The 14,065-nt window shown below is 47.9% G+C and overlaps 1 protein-coding gene and 1 long non-coding RNA gene across 2 annotated transcripts in view; both read right to left on the bottom strand.

Moving 5' to 3' along the window:
- XYLT1 (xylosyltransferase 1) overlaps nucleotides 1-14,065 on the bottom strand; it is a 352,297-nt gene that overhangs the window by 337,797 nt on the left and 435 nt on the right. The gene's annotated exons all lie outside the window — the stretch shown is intronic.
- The window catches only part of LOC132343848 (uncharacterized), a 51,826-nt gene extending 37,761 nt beyond the window's left edge, over nucleotides 1-14,065 (bottom strand). Inside the window, exon 1 of the long non-coding RNA XR_009492848.1 lies at nucleotides 1-14,065. This exon is cut by the window's left edge and continues 15,590 nt beyond it. This is a non-coding gene — a long non-coding RNA (uncharacterized lncRNA).

The following is a 14,065-nucleotide window of genomic DNA, read 5'->3' as shown; positions in this document are numbered from 1 at the left end:
AGTGGTTCCATTCACGCAATGGGCAAACAGTACCACCTTTTCGCAGAGGTATAGTGAAGAATTCATCACCAGAATTGCTTTATTAAAACATTTTGTGCAGCTCAAGCATGTGATCTGATACACAGGCTTCCCAGCTACAGTGCCTGAGTTTAGATTCCAAGTCTACTGTCTGTGACTCTGAGCAGCTCTGTGCCTCAGTTTCCTCATCTGTGAGTGGGGATAATATCGTTAAGGCTGTTGTAACGATCAGATGAGATAATTCATGATATGCTGCTTAGCACAGTGCCTCGCACATAGTATTTAATAGATAATAGTAGTAGTAGTAGTATTTTGAGAGTAATAAACAAATCCTAACAGCGTCCTGCAAGAAACACACATAAGTCAAGTAGACTGGTGGGAGCCACGGCCAACTGGAAAGCAGGGTAACCACACTCCCCTGCTCCCTAAAATTACCTCTTTGGGAAGAAAGGCCAGAATTTCAAAAAATTTAACAGTAACTTCAAATCAGATGTCTGTTTGAAATCACTGATTTTAAAATGTTGGAGAGTAATTTAACTTTAAAAAAGAGAAAGCAAAAAGAAGGAAGCCAGCTCTATGCTGCGGCTGTTATTCCACCTGTAACTCAGATTCAACACATAGGCCCTGGCCCCCTTCACCTGTATTTTCCAGCATCCGCTTTTGTTGGGGTTTCCACCACCTGCTCGCTCTAATAAAGCATTTGTTTGTGCCCCATGATCTTTTTTTTCACTCTAAAAGAAAGTCAAACAGCAGTCACCACTTGTCCTAAGAGGAGTTAATAATCATCCATGCCCATTTGCAAACAGGCCAGCTTTTATTTCATAAGAGCCACCCTGAGGTCATCTCCACCCTGTCCTCTGTCATCACCTCTTCTTCTAAACAAGAGGGAATCAGATACAGCAATTTGAAAACTATTCTTCAGCAGGACAACGAGAAAAAGCAGGTAAGGGGAGTATTTTACATGGTGGAATGGAATCCTCCGTAATGCCTGATGACAAGCAAACAGGGCTCTCTGTTTGTGGCTTTCATAACAGCTGCCCCTTCTGAGCTGGGGATAAAGAGAGAGAGGAAGAGAGACAATGAATAGGCTTTTATTTCAAAGAGAACATCTGCAAAGCATGGTCCTACATTAAAAAATAAATAGAAAACAGCCACCAGTCTTGGAAGAAAAGAAAAAAGATGTCCCATTACATTTCTAATTAATAAAGCACCATTTCACAAGGAAAGAAGGAAAAAAGAGAGACAAGTTTTCCAGATCCCCAAAGAAAGGAGGCTTAATGAGGTAACCACTGTATGACTTGATCTATCTAATCTGGTTTTAATACTCCCCTTAAATAATGTATACATTAGCTCTCCATTACCAAAAACATTTGTTTATTTTATTAACGTGAGTCTGGTTGAGTGCTAAGACTTTGGGAAATTACCATGCTGTCCTTGGGCTCTCTCTTTACTGCTTCTTCTCTTGCTCATTATAAAATGATTAGTTGTCTCCATTGCCCTTTTGAATTGCTGTTCTAGTGCTGCGGTTCTGTTATCCTGGTTCTGAAGACAGAGTCTTGGTTCAGGGTTAAGTTAATGTACTCATTACAGGCCCGATTGGGGACCCATTCATCACGCCTAATTCATGTCCAACACACGGGGGACCAGAGTACAAAGAGTCAGTATGAAGCAGAGGCCCAGCGCGAAGCCAAGAGATGCCAGGAAGGGTCCAGACTCGAGTCCAGAAGACAGGCTTGGGATGTTCCGTAACTACAGGAGTGATGCAGTGACCAGAACATCAGAGAGGGCCCACGACAGGGACGCCCCTCTAAACAGACCCAGAGCACAGTTCCTCCTAACGTCTAGCTTAAATCCTTTCCACTTGGACTTGAGAACAAAACAACGCAGCTGTTTACCAGAAGTGCGGGGAATCTTCAAACTGGTTAAGTCAATGTTTACCAAACCTTGGTCATTCCATTGCCCCCGTCAATCATACATCTAAATTGGGGTCAGGATTAGCATTAGCACAATATGTTTAGATACAATAATTTAGGTGTTTTCAGCATGTCAACCAACATTTTTACTTAAATGTCACTTAACCTGCATGCTAGGCAGTAAGAGCCCTGACATGATCATTTTGCTTGACTGGCTATAGTTCCCTATTTTCTCTAATATACATTTAAAGAGATATACAGCCATGACAAGTGTCAAAAACTGTTCACCAAGAAGCAAGGGCTGAGTGCATTTGGGAGGTCACAGATGCCCTGTTTCTTGGTCTGGGTGGGGGTTGTTGTTGTTATTGTTGTTCTATCGCTCAGTCGTGTCTGAATCTGTGTCATCCCATGGACTGTAGCACTCCAGGCTTCCCTGTCCATCACAACCTCCCAGAGCCTGCTCAAACTCATGTCCATTGAGTTGGTGATGGTTGCCATCCAACCGTCTCATCCTCTGTTGTACCCTTCTCCTGCCTTCTATCTTTCCCAGCATCAGGGTCTTTTCCAATGAGTTGGCTCTTTGCATTAGATGGCCAAGGGATTGGAGCTTCAGCTTCAGCTTTGGTCCTTCCAGTGAATATTCAGGTTTGATTTCCTTTAGGACTGACTGGTTGGATCTCCCTGTTGTCCAAGGGACTGTAAAGAGTCTTTCCCAGCACCACAGTTCAAAAGCATCAGTTCTTTGGCGCTCAGCCTTCTTTACGGTCCAACTCTCACATCCATACATGACTACTGGAAAAACCAGTTTTGACTAGATGAACCTTTGTCGGCAAAGTGATATCTCTGCTTTTACTGGTGGAGGTTACTAAGTGTATTCAGTATATGAAAATTCATCAAGCTGTACATTTAGAATAATGTGCACTTTTGTGTATTTATATTTTGGTTAAAAAAGCATTTAAAAATATAGGCAAAAGTTAGGAAATAAATTTTGCACACCTACGAATACAAACTCTTTATTAAAAGCTACTATACTAGAGACTGTGTGCCCACAAAGCACCTTCAATCATACATAAATCAGAATCCACGTGCATACTACACTTGAGATTCCTGGGGTCAGTCTAGAGCCATTCTAGCAAAAGATATCCATCCAAAATAAGTCCTCAAGCAAAACTAAGTAAAATGAATACACTGCATCGTGAATAAATCTTCACACGTGGCCTCTTATCTTCTCTCAGCACTCAAACTGTAAGTCACTGCATTTGGAACAATTTGATATTTTTAAAAATGTGTGTGTTTGGGGGTCATTCTGCCTCTAGACCATAAACCCCATGAGAGCAGGCACAGCTGACTATCCCCTCATACTCTGCAGAGTACACACAGCAGGCGCTCGAGCACTACCTGTTGAATTAATGGACAGATGGAGGACTGAATGGGAAACCTCTGATGGATTTTACTCATTCTCTCTTGCTCCGCCAGGGATTACAAACTGATAGCCCACTAGTCTGACTGCTCACACGTTCTGTTCAAGGCTGAAGACGGGAGCACCGCCTTACACTCATGCAGGGTTTCTGAGCCTCAATACACTTTCTCATCTATTTATCAAATCGCATTCTCAAAACCCAGTCTAGCGAAGGGCAGGGTTTATTAGCATCATCTGGCAGAAATGCCAAAAAAGACACAAAGAGGTGAAAGTCAGGGTTTGCCCCTTGATAGAGTCGGCACTTGAGCCAAGACGCTCCAGAATATTACACTCTTCTACCCCCTCGTCCAGCCCCCAGGCCAGCTCTCTGACAACTCACAACATCCCAACACGTGTTGTTGGGGGAGGAGGGCACAAGGTGGTGAGGAGCACAGAGAAGGGAAGGCAAGTGATTCAAAACCGTGCATGACCTACACCCCCGGCAAAAGGGAAGCCGGCTGACCAAACTGTAGAATGCATGGTTCTGTTCCTGTGGAGGACGCTTCTTTTACCACATCCTGATGCCTAAAGCTCATTAAGAATTTGCATATTCTGGGAGTACACTAACTAACGGCAGGGAGAGAAGGAAGGAAACCTCCATCACACAGGGGAAGGTAAACGCAGTCGAGATGAAGAAGTGCTGTGAATAAACCACATGGGGATCACTGAAAAGAACCACAGACGCTTATTTTTAGCTCGGCACAGTGAACACAGACATCTTCCAGGCAGAGGCTGCAAACTTCTCAGCCCTAAGGGCTGAGTCAGGTGTCACAGGTGAAGGAAGAGATCTTGGGTGGGGGGTGTCTCAGGAACCTGGAGGATCCCAGGAAGCCCCTCCTGACTTGGCCAGTGAACAACAGGGAAGAATGTGGCCCCGGGCTGTCAGGTCTCCTGACTTTTTAAGGCATTCCAAACGACCACATCGTCTTCTATCCTAACCCTTACACTTTGATGCATTTTTTATTTTAAGACAGTAAGGGTTAAATAAAACCTACCCACAGGCCAAAAGCACGAGGGCCCGTCTTGCAAATATCCCTCGTGGTGAGGCTGCATCGGGGACGGTGAGAGCAGGGACCATGAGCCGGGAGGCGGTGCCCTATCACCAGGCCCTTCCAGGTAGGAAGGTCCCTGCATTACAGACAAGGAAACCCTGCCCCAGAGAGGCAAAGGGACGTGTGCGTGACACACTGATCCTCTGTCCTAACACTGCGTGACACACCTCCCAGACCCTGCAACTTCCAGCAATCTGCACTCCCCACAAACCTTACCTCTGGGCTCCCTATTCGACTAGAAGAAAATGAGCTTGAACTCCACAGATGGGGCAGGCCAGCCTCAAGTCTGGCAGTTTGGGGGTGGGTATTAGGAGACTTGAGGGCTTTCAGGCTCCTGAAACACACTATTCCTGGCTCCCATCTAATGGAGGACACCTTTCTCTGTGTCCAAAAGAAGCCACTGTAGAGTGAACTGGGCTAGGACCAGAGAGGAACCTCTCTGTTGACAGGCCGTGGTCCCAACCCTCGCCAGCTGGACTGGCCCTCCGGGAGGGCAGGGGCACAACTGCCCTATTTCACAAAGGCAGTCCCCATGCTGGGTATTGTTGGAGTGGAGGGTGGGCGGAAGGGTGGGCATGTCGATGGATGCATGCATGCATGCAAACATGGATAGGAGAGAAGTGAGACAGCGCAGGTGTGAAGAACAAGGGACTTACTGACTCTGAACTGGGTAGAGACTAGGAACCTTTGGAGTCACCACCAACCTTAAATTCCTAGTCTGGCTGCCTCTCAGCTCTTTAACTTTCATACAACTCATTGCTTTGCTTTCCTTATTTGTAATCAGTGAAACAGATGAGACTGCTGCTGCTAAGTCACTTCAGTTGTGTCCGACTCTGTGCGACCCCATAGACAGCAGCCCACCAGGCTCCCCTGTCCCTGGGATTCTCCAGGCAAGAACACTGGAGTGGGCTGCCATTTCCTTCTCCAAGAGATGAGACTAGTAGTCCTTAACTTGCAGGACAGGGATTCAGTAAGATCATGTCTTCTCAGTATCTCCACAGCCATCAAGAGCAAGGCAAACATTCAATAAACAGAAGTCCTCCTTGTCATCAGGATCACAGTTACGATGTCTGTACCCCTTGGGTAGGGGACGTCTGCATCAATTTTTCTGCCCCATGAGGTCAACTCCTTTGGGCTTAAACCACGTGACTTGTGGCCAAGGATTACAGCAAAGGATCCCCTGGGAGGAGAAACGCTTGTCACTAACATCCCTGGACACATCAGCCTGGATTAGATGCTCAGATAAGCCAGCAGTCACCTGCCTGGGACAAACCAGGGCTGAGACAGAACAAATCCATTTTGCTGCCCTCAGAGGCCCCTGGACGGGGAGATCTCCCCCTTCCCCAAAGGCTGGAGATGCCCGTGGGGTCCTGCTCCTTGCCCATCAGGCCGGGTGTCTGGACTCCCGGACTCTGATACTAATCACACCAGCTCCCTGCTCACGACAGCACTGACGGGGTTATGGGACACACACACACAGACACACACACACCTGCCCTCTCCCTGCCACCTTCTTTGTTAAGGCTCTGGCTTTTGATGGGGGAAGGGGCAACCCTAACCTCAGGGATCAGAAGGACAGAACTCGATCGGTATCTGCGGGCAAACGGACAGTTTCTGTTGCAGGCAGAAGGAAGGAAGTGCCCGAAAGACAGTCGGACTGCATGTTCCTAGTGACACCTCCGGCTTCATCCAGGGTCCTGGGGGCAAGTCATGGGTGAGCTGAGTGGCAGGAGGCCCACTGACCACGAACAAAAGGCTGTCCCTCTGGCCAAGGAAGCCTGTGTAGCACCCTCTTCCCCTCCTCCCCTGGCAAGGGGAGCTGAATTCAAAACACCTTCTCCCACCAACTCCACTTCCAGCAGTTCAGGTTCAATTATTCCCTAGGGTGCATGATGCATATTTCACTAATGGGTGATACCTTCTTTTTCTGGACCATAAAATCCTGTCCTTGGGACTGGGCAAATTGTGACCGAATCAATTACCTATGTGCCTCCTTAAATGAAGTCTGCGGTTCCAAGGTTGGGGACCTTCTCAAGATGCTTAGAAGAGGGAGGCTATGGAATAGAATGATTCAGAGTACAGACTGCCGGGGTTCAAATCCCAGCTCTGCCATTGGTACTGTGACCCTCAGGAAAACTGTTTTAAGCTCCCCACATCTCAGTTTCCTCACTGTAGTGTGAGGTTTAAATGAGCTAATATTTGTGAAACACCTCAAACAGGGCCTGGTTCTATTAAGCATCATGATTGTTGGCTGTTGAAACATAATAGTACATTCTTTGAAGAAATAAAATACATAAGGAGGACTAAAACAATTCCTGGTAAGCCATAACTGTTACAGAAGCATCACTGCTATTATTATGATTACCCTCCTGAAAGTGAAAAGTGGCAGTCACCCAGCTGTGCCCCATTCTTTGCCACCCCATGGACTGTAGGTCGCCACACTCCTCTGGCCATGGGATTTCCCAGGCAAGAATACTGGAGTGAGTTGCCATTCCCTTCTCCAGGGGATCTTCCTGACCCAGGTATCGAACCTCAGCCTCCTGCACTGCAGGCAGATTCTTTACTGTCTGAGCCACCAGGGAAGCCCTTCTACCTCATCTCATTATTCAGGGGTCTGATTCAAGAAAAGCTGCACATCTGCTCGTTTTCTAGGGCTGGCATATTTTTATGAATCTGCAACAAGGAAAGTGACATGAAGATTTTCAGCAAAGACCCAGCTGCATATAGGGTTTTTCAAAGACCTCTACAGACAAGGCACTCTGAAATCTGGACATTGAGTGGAATGGGGCAGTCCTAGGTCTGGATTCCAGTTCTGCTGCTCCTCAGCACAATCTTAGCGATCAAGCTGCTTTTCCACTCTGAGCCCCATTTTCCCCATCAAGTAGGGACAGTAACAGTGCTATCCCACAGAGTTGAGAGGATTCATTGAGACAGTGAGGTAACATCTGCAGAGCCCTCATTATCCCCACCATGTAACTGGTACCCAGTTCAGTTCAGGAGCTCAGTTGTGTCCGACTCTTTGCAACCCCCTGGACTGCAGCATGCCAGGCTTCCCTGTTTATCACCAACTCCCAGAGCTTGCTCAAACTCATGTCCAGCGTGTTGGTGATGCCATCCAACCATCTCATCCTCTGTCGTCCCCTTCTCCTCCTGCTTTCAATCTTTCCCTGCATCAGGGTCTCTTCTAATGAGTCAGTTCTTCACATCAGGTGGCCGAAGAATTGGAGTTTCAGCTTCAGCATCAGTCCTTCCAATGAATATTCAGGACTGATTTCCTTTAGGATTGACTGGTTGGCTCTCCTTGCAGTCCAAGGGCCTCTCAAGAGTCTTCTCCAACACCACAGTTCAAAAGCATCAATTATTTGGCACTCAGCTTTCCTTCAGAGAAGGCAATGGCATCCCACTCCAGTACTTTTGCCTAGAAAATCCCATGGATGGAGGAGCCTGGTAGGCTGCAGTCCATGGGGTCGCTAGAGTCGGACACAACTGAGCGACTTCACTTTCACTGTTCACTTTCCTGCACTGGAGAAGGAAATGGCGACCCACTCCAGTGTTCTTGCCTGGAGAATCCCAGGGACGGGGAAGCTTGGTGGGCTGCCGTCTATGGGGTCGCACAGACACAACTGAAGTGACTTAGCAGTAGCAGCTTTCCTTTTAGTCCAACTCTCACATCCAAACGTGACTACTGAGAAACCATAGCTTTGACCAGACAGACCTTTGTTGGCAAAGTAATGTCTCTGCTTCTTAATATGCTGCCTAGGTTGGTCATAGCTTTTCTTCCAAGGAGCAAGTGTCTTTTAATTTCATGGCTGCAGTCACTATCTGCAGTGATTTTGGAGCCCAAGGAAATAAAGTCTCTCACTGTTTCCATTGTTTCCCTATCTATTTGTCATGAAGTGATGGGATCATATGCCATGATCTTAGTTTTCTGAATGTTGAGTTTCAAGCCAACTTTTTTACTCTCCTCTTTCCCTTTCATCAAGAGGCTCTTCAGTTCTCCTTCACTTTCTGCCATAAAGGTGGTGCCATCTGCATATCTGAGGTTACTGGTATTTCTCCCGGCAATCTTGATTCCAGTTAGTGCTTCATCCATCCTGGCATTTTGCATGATGTACTCTGCATATAAGTTAAATAAGCAGGGTGACAATATACAGCCTTGACGTCCTCCTTTCCCAATTTGGAACCAGTCTGTTGTTCCATGTCTGGTTCTAACTATTGCTTCTTGACCTGCATACAGGTTTCTCGAGAGGCAGGTCAGGTGGTCTGGTATTCCCATCTCTTTAAGCATTTTCCACAGTTTGTTGTGATCCACACTATCAAAGGCTTTGGTGTAGTCAATAAAGCAGAAGTAGATGTTCTGGAACTCTCTTGCTTTTTCTAAGATCCAACGGATGTTGGCCATTTGACCTCTGGTTCCTCTGCTTTTTCTAAATCCAGCTTGAACATCTGGAAGTTCTCAGTTCACATACTGTTGAAGACTGTACCCAGAAAACTGGTGATTTCTAGCCAGGAGACCGTAGTCTCAATTTTGTATGCAACCCTTTCTTTCATCCTGAATTACTGTGTGTGTCTGAGCAATGAACAACATCATGCATGTAAAGCACCTAAAGGATGCCTGGCATACAGTCGTCACTCCATAAATGTTAGTACTCCCCTCTCCCCCACATTCCATCCTGCTCCAAGGCTGACACACAGAGGAGTTGGACGCATTCTACTGCCTTGGATTACAGTCAAACCCTACTTGGCTTGGAAAAATGAGTAATTGCAAAAATTTGCTTATTTTCAAACATACGAAGAGTTTCTTTTTAAGAATAATGGCTCACATCTGAGCATTTATTATGTGCCAGGCACAAACTAGCTCACACGTCTTTCTACATTTCATCCTCACATAACCCCATGAGGTGGCCCTGATTTTCAGAGGAATGAAGTTAGAATAACTTGCCAAAGATCCCAGGGACGGCCCAGAACAGAGCCAGGATCTGAACCTGGCAGGAGCGGACCCAAGGGTAGTTAACAGAGGCCTTTGTCCCCTGAGTATCCCTCCCTGTGGTTCAAATGGTAAAGAATCTGCCTGAGATGTTGGAGACCTGGGTTCAGTCCCTGGGTTGGGAAGATCCCCTGGAGAAGGGAATGGCAACCCACTCCAGTACTCTTGCCTGGAGAATCACAAGGACAGAGAAGTCTGGCAGGCTACAGTCCATGGGGTCACAAAGAGTCAGACATGATTTAGCAACCAACGCCTTTCTGTCCCTTGTACTAGGGCCTGGCACAGGTTTCCTGTGACTTTTCACCTGCTCCCACAGCCCTTCCTTTGAGCTTGGGTTTTATGAGGTTGAGTTTGTATTTACTTTTGCATTTTCCTCAAATGGTTTCCTCAAACCATTCTCTTTGGTTCTGGTAGATAGGGATTGCAAGCAATAGAAGTGGGAGATGCAAATGAAAAAAATGAGGATTTATCTTAAGTGACAAGTCTTAGGGCGGAGTTGACCAAGCTAGAGACCAGGACAGCCCTGACCCTGGGCAGTCCAGTTATGACGGCACCGTGCATTTTCCTCTTTCTGCATGTAGATTTAATGCCCCGTTGATCATAAATAGCTCTGGGTGGGAGGACAGACACTTGCTTAAGGATATGTTGTTTTCTGGGGAAATACACACACACACACACACACACAATGATGTCAGATATCTGGTCGAGATCAAAATAATTTCCTTTTCTATTAAGAGGATGGATCAAAGTTGGACAATCCCCAGCAAATAGGAACTTACAGTTTGGCCTCCTATTTGCAAAACAGCAAGCATCTGTCACTCAACCTTCTGGAAGGTTAAAATAAAAAGAACTGATGAACTAGAGAGAACGTCTAAAGTGTAAGAAGACTGGAAAGAAAGTGAATGTAAATATTACATATACATATATGCATATAATAATTTCTACTTTTATTTATCTATTTTATTTAACATTTTTTCAGGATATGATTAAGCAGATGGCAGCATTTGCATCAAGATAAATATTGTTCAATGATGCATATTTCTGTATACAAAGTGTAATGCACTGCTCAAGCAAAATAAAACTCCATTGAGAGTGTGAGAAAAACGAACCATCAATAAACTACCCTCTGTTCTCTCTGGTCTCAAAACATTTGGATAGAAAGAAAAGCTACGCCTCTGAGGCTGTTAGAACCAGAGGCGATCTGGATACAGTGAACCAATTTTTCAAAGTCACTGCCAATGTCTGAAAAAGTCCTGAGTTATCTGAGTAATGTGAAGTATGAGGAATTTCTGCCGAAAAATCAACATTTCAAAGGGGTCAGACAACACAGAAAGACCATTCTACTTTAAGTGTGTGTATGTGTGTGTGCCTGTGCCTGTGTCTGTGTGTGTCAGGACAATAAAAAATTAGGTTTCTTAAATGAAACTTACTGAGTAATAGTTTATCTAAGGATTCAAGCAATAATGTGAGGACTTCAGAGGATCACTGGAGGCAAGGGGAAAGAAAATAAACATTCATTACATTAACACACAGCTCCTTTCATTCTCCCGCAAACTGATTCAGAACCTGTAGTGTGATCTTTCTGACACTCTCCTCGACGTTTTCCCTCCCTTTATAAGTGAGCCCATCTGTTTCCTACATTCTGATATGACAGTAAAACCCAGAGCGTACTGAAGACCCCATGAAGGAATGAGTGCCACAGCCACGGAACTCAGCTGCCATCCGCCCAACAATTCTAATCTGTAAGAGCTTTGGGAGAGGCTGAGAGGCAAAGCCTGCAAATCTTTCAGGAAAATGCCCGTCTCGCCACCACCCGCAAGCTCTCTGGCTCTGTCTGCTTGAGAAACTGGGTGTTTCTTCTTGGCTTCTCAAAACGCACCAAAACGACAATCAGGCCCTTCCACTGGGATGCAGCTCCCCAAACAGAAAAAGTACAAATGCAGAAGCTCTGGAAAGGTGAGCACAAGGAAGCAGCTAAGTCTAGTTTAGAAAATAACCTGAACACAGTGTCGGCCTGACACTCTTTGAGACATACCCACCACCACCACCACCACCACCACCACCAGTGCTGAGTCTCTCTGCACCCAAAACCACAACTGCCCACCCCACCCTCTTCAGAGCACAGAGATGAAGCATCATTTCCCAAGCATGCGCCTAACTAGCTCTGGAAAATCACGGGGATTTTTTTTTTTTAAGTCCCACTCCCCAATCTCCCTCCGAAGCATCACGCACCAGCAGCCAGTGCGGGGTCTGCAAACAGACCGCATGTTCTGAGGGCCTCAGTGGCCTGCCCAAAGGGTCTGGTCCTCTCCTCCTAGGCTGCAATCTAAGCTCAGGCAAAGCCAGACTTTGGGAACAGCCTGCCCCCTTCTGGTCTCCTTGAGCTCCGTGGAAGGGCAGGGGCTGGGTGGGCACAGCTACAGGAGGATGGGTCCCCGGCTCCACCCTGCAGGTCTGCGCTGTGATTTCAGGATCTGACAGGGCACGGGGGTAGACATCATCGGGGAAGGGAAGAGCAAGGACATGGACAAACAGATTAAATATCCAGTACAAATCCAGGTGAGACGGCAGTGAACAACTGCATGGTAGACAGCCACAAAGAAGGGGGGAGGACAGAAAAAAGGGGACAAAAAATACAGGTGTGTCTATATCGGAAGAAACTGAGAGCCTGGGAGGTGTGTGTAGGGGGACAGTCACTGAACTTGCAGACGAGAGCAGAGTTTCAGAAAAGCAAAGCACCTCAGCTGCTGGAACCGGCATTCCAACAGGAATAGAAAAGGAAAAGAGGCACGCTCTCTCCCACCTTCCCAACTGCTAACCTCAGCACAGCCCAGCTGGAGGATGAGAGAAGACACAGAACTGAACACCCAGAGAACAGGTGTGGACGTAGGCTCCAAAATGTCAGAGACCCAGGAAGGAATCAGCCAACCAGGCTTGCTTCCCTCCCTCCACTTGTTTCAACAGGTGGTTATGTGCATGGGGAAAAGCACCTCCTGACGCCCATCTGGACCCCAGATGCAAAGGATACAGTTAGCCCCACGCTTCCATGGCCATCCTACATGTTCCCACACTGGGCTAGCAGTGCATGTCCTGAACCTCCTCCCACCCCACCTCCCTGAAGGGCTCCGACTCCAGAAAGAACTTCTAATTGCATTTCTGCCCAAACACATCACTATCCACTCCTGGAGTTCAAAGGCAGTGTCTGAGAGTGCCCTTTGCTACAAATAAGAGGCATTCGGAACATTCTGGTTCCCCACCGGGACTCTCACTCCATCCTCCTCCCTGGGAACGGGGAAAAGACTTCTCCCTGCTACCCACACAGACCAGCCAGCAACGTGAAATGCCATCGCATCACGCCTTGGGCTGGCTCAGCCCACAGACACAAAGAACTGCACTCTGGCAAAGAGGGTCGCCTCTCTGCCTCCAAAGAAGTTTGGCAGATCAAAGGGCATCACGCTGTGTCTGAAGGCAGCTTTCAGTGAAGGCTCCCAAAGTGACAGGTGACAGAGACATGCATTCAGTGCCTAAGAGCCTGAAATTACCCCCTGGTGTCTAATGTCCCCAAGGGTTGGGAGAAGCTCTGTGGGCAAGCAGCAGGGATGAAGATACAGACACATCAGGAAGATACAGACACATCCCTAAGCTTGAAGACAGACACGCCCACAGGTGCTGAGACCCTGGCTCAAAGGTGGGGACTCTGACCTCTCCTGTGTGCTCTGAGTTCAGTGGGCTAAGCAAGGCGGGCCAACTAAGGTGTGAAGGGCCTCCCGGGAGAGGTCGTGGGCAGGGTAGAAGACACCCAGATGGCCCCAGAAGATCTGCGGAGGGAACAGTTTCAGAGCCTGGATTGTTCACACCCAAGGAGGTGCAAAGTAAACCCACAGAAGCCTAAGTTGAGGTGCTGTGATCTGATACACAGCTGGTGACAGGAACGAGCCACACACTACGACAGAGACCTGGACACAAACGCCTAGGAGAAGGGGCCATGCCCTGATACTGGAGACAGGGAACCAGGAGAGAGCAAGGTTAGACATGGACAAGGTAGAGACAGGAGTCTCAGGCATCCAGGGATGCAAAACAGGAGACTCAAAGTAAGACCGGGCACTGGAGACAGAGTCTTGACTCCGGAGCACGGGTGAGGACTTGGGATCAGACCCCTCTTAAGCCAGGCAAAGACAACGAGGCAGCAGACGGAGGACTGAGTGGTGTGCACCCAGCTAGGCAAAAACCAGAGATGCGCTGAGCACCACCGCCGGAACAGCGGCTGCGGATCCCGGCACGGTCCAGGGTCTCAGACCCGGAGTGAGGCAGCAACACCCACAAGCACAGAGCAAGTCGGGGCGCCTAGCTAGAGTGACGGGAATAGGCACCCAGCCAGGCTCCGGTAACCCCTAAAAGCGCCTCCTTGGAGATAACTTCCCCAGACCCCCAGGGGGCAGTCCTCAGACTCGGGATGGGGCAGGGACCCAGCCCCTGCTTCCAGGGGAAAGAGATGTGGGGCCAGCAGGCTTGGGGAGTCCCGATCTGATGAGTGGGGTTCAAGGGCTGGGGGTGGTGGCGGGGCGTGGGGTCCGGCCGCCTGCCCTCCGGTTTCCCTCCCTCCATTGCTCCCTTCAGGACGCGAGCCGAAAGGGCA

Source organism: Bos taurus, chromosome 25 (genome assembly GCF_002263795.3).
Source record: "Bos taurus isolate L1 Dominette 01449 registration number 42190680 breed Hereford chromosome 25, ARS-UCD2.0, whole genome shotgun sequence".
NCBI classification, from domain to species: domain Eukaryota; kingdom Metazoa; phylum Chordata; class Mammalia; order Artiodactyla; family Bovidae; genus Bos; species Bos taurus.
Note: the sequence above shows the minus strand (reverse complement) of the source record. Positions and strands in the feature narration are given on the sequence as shown.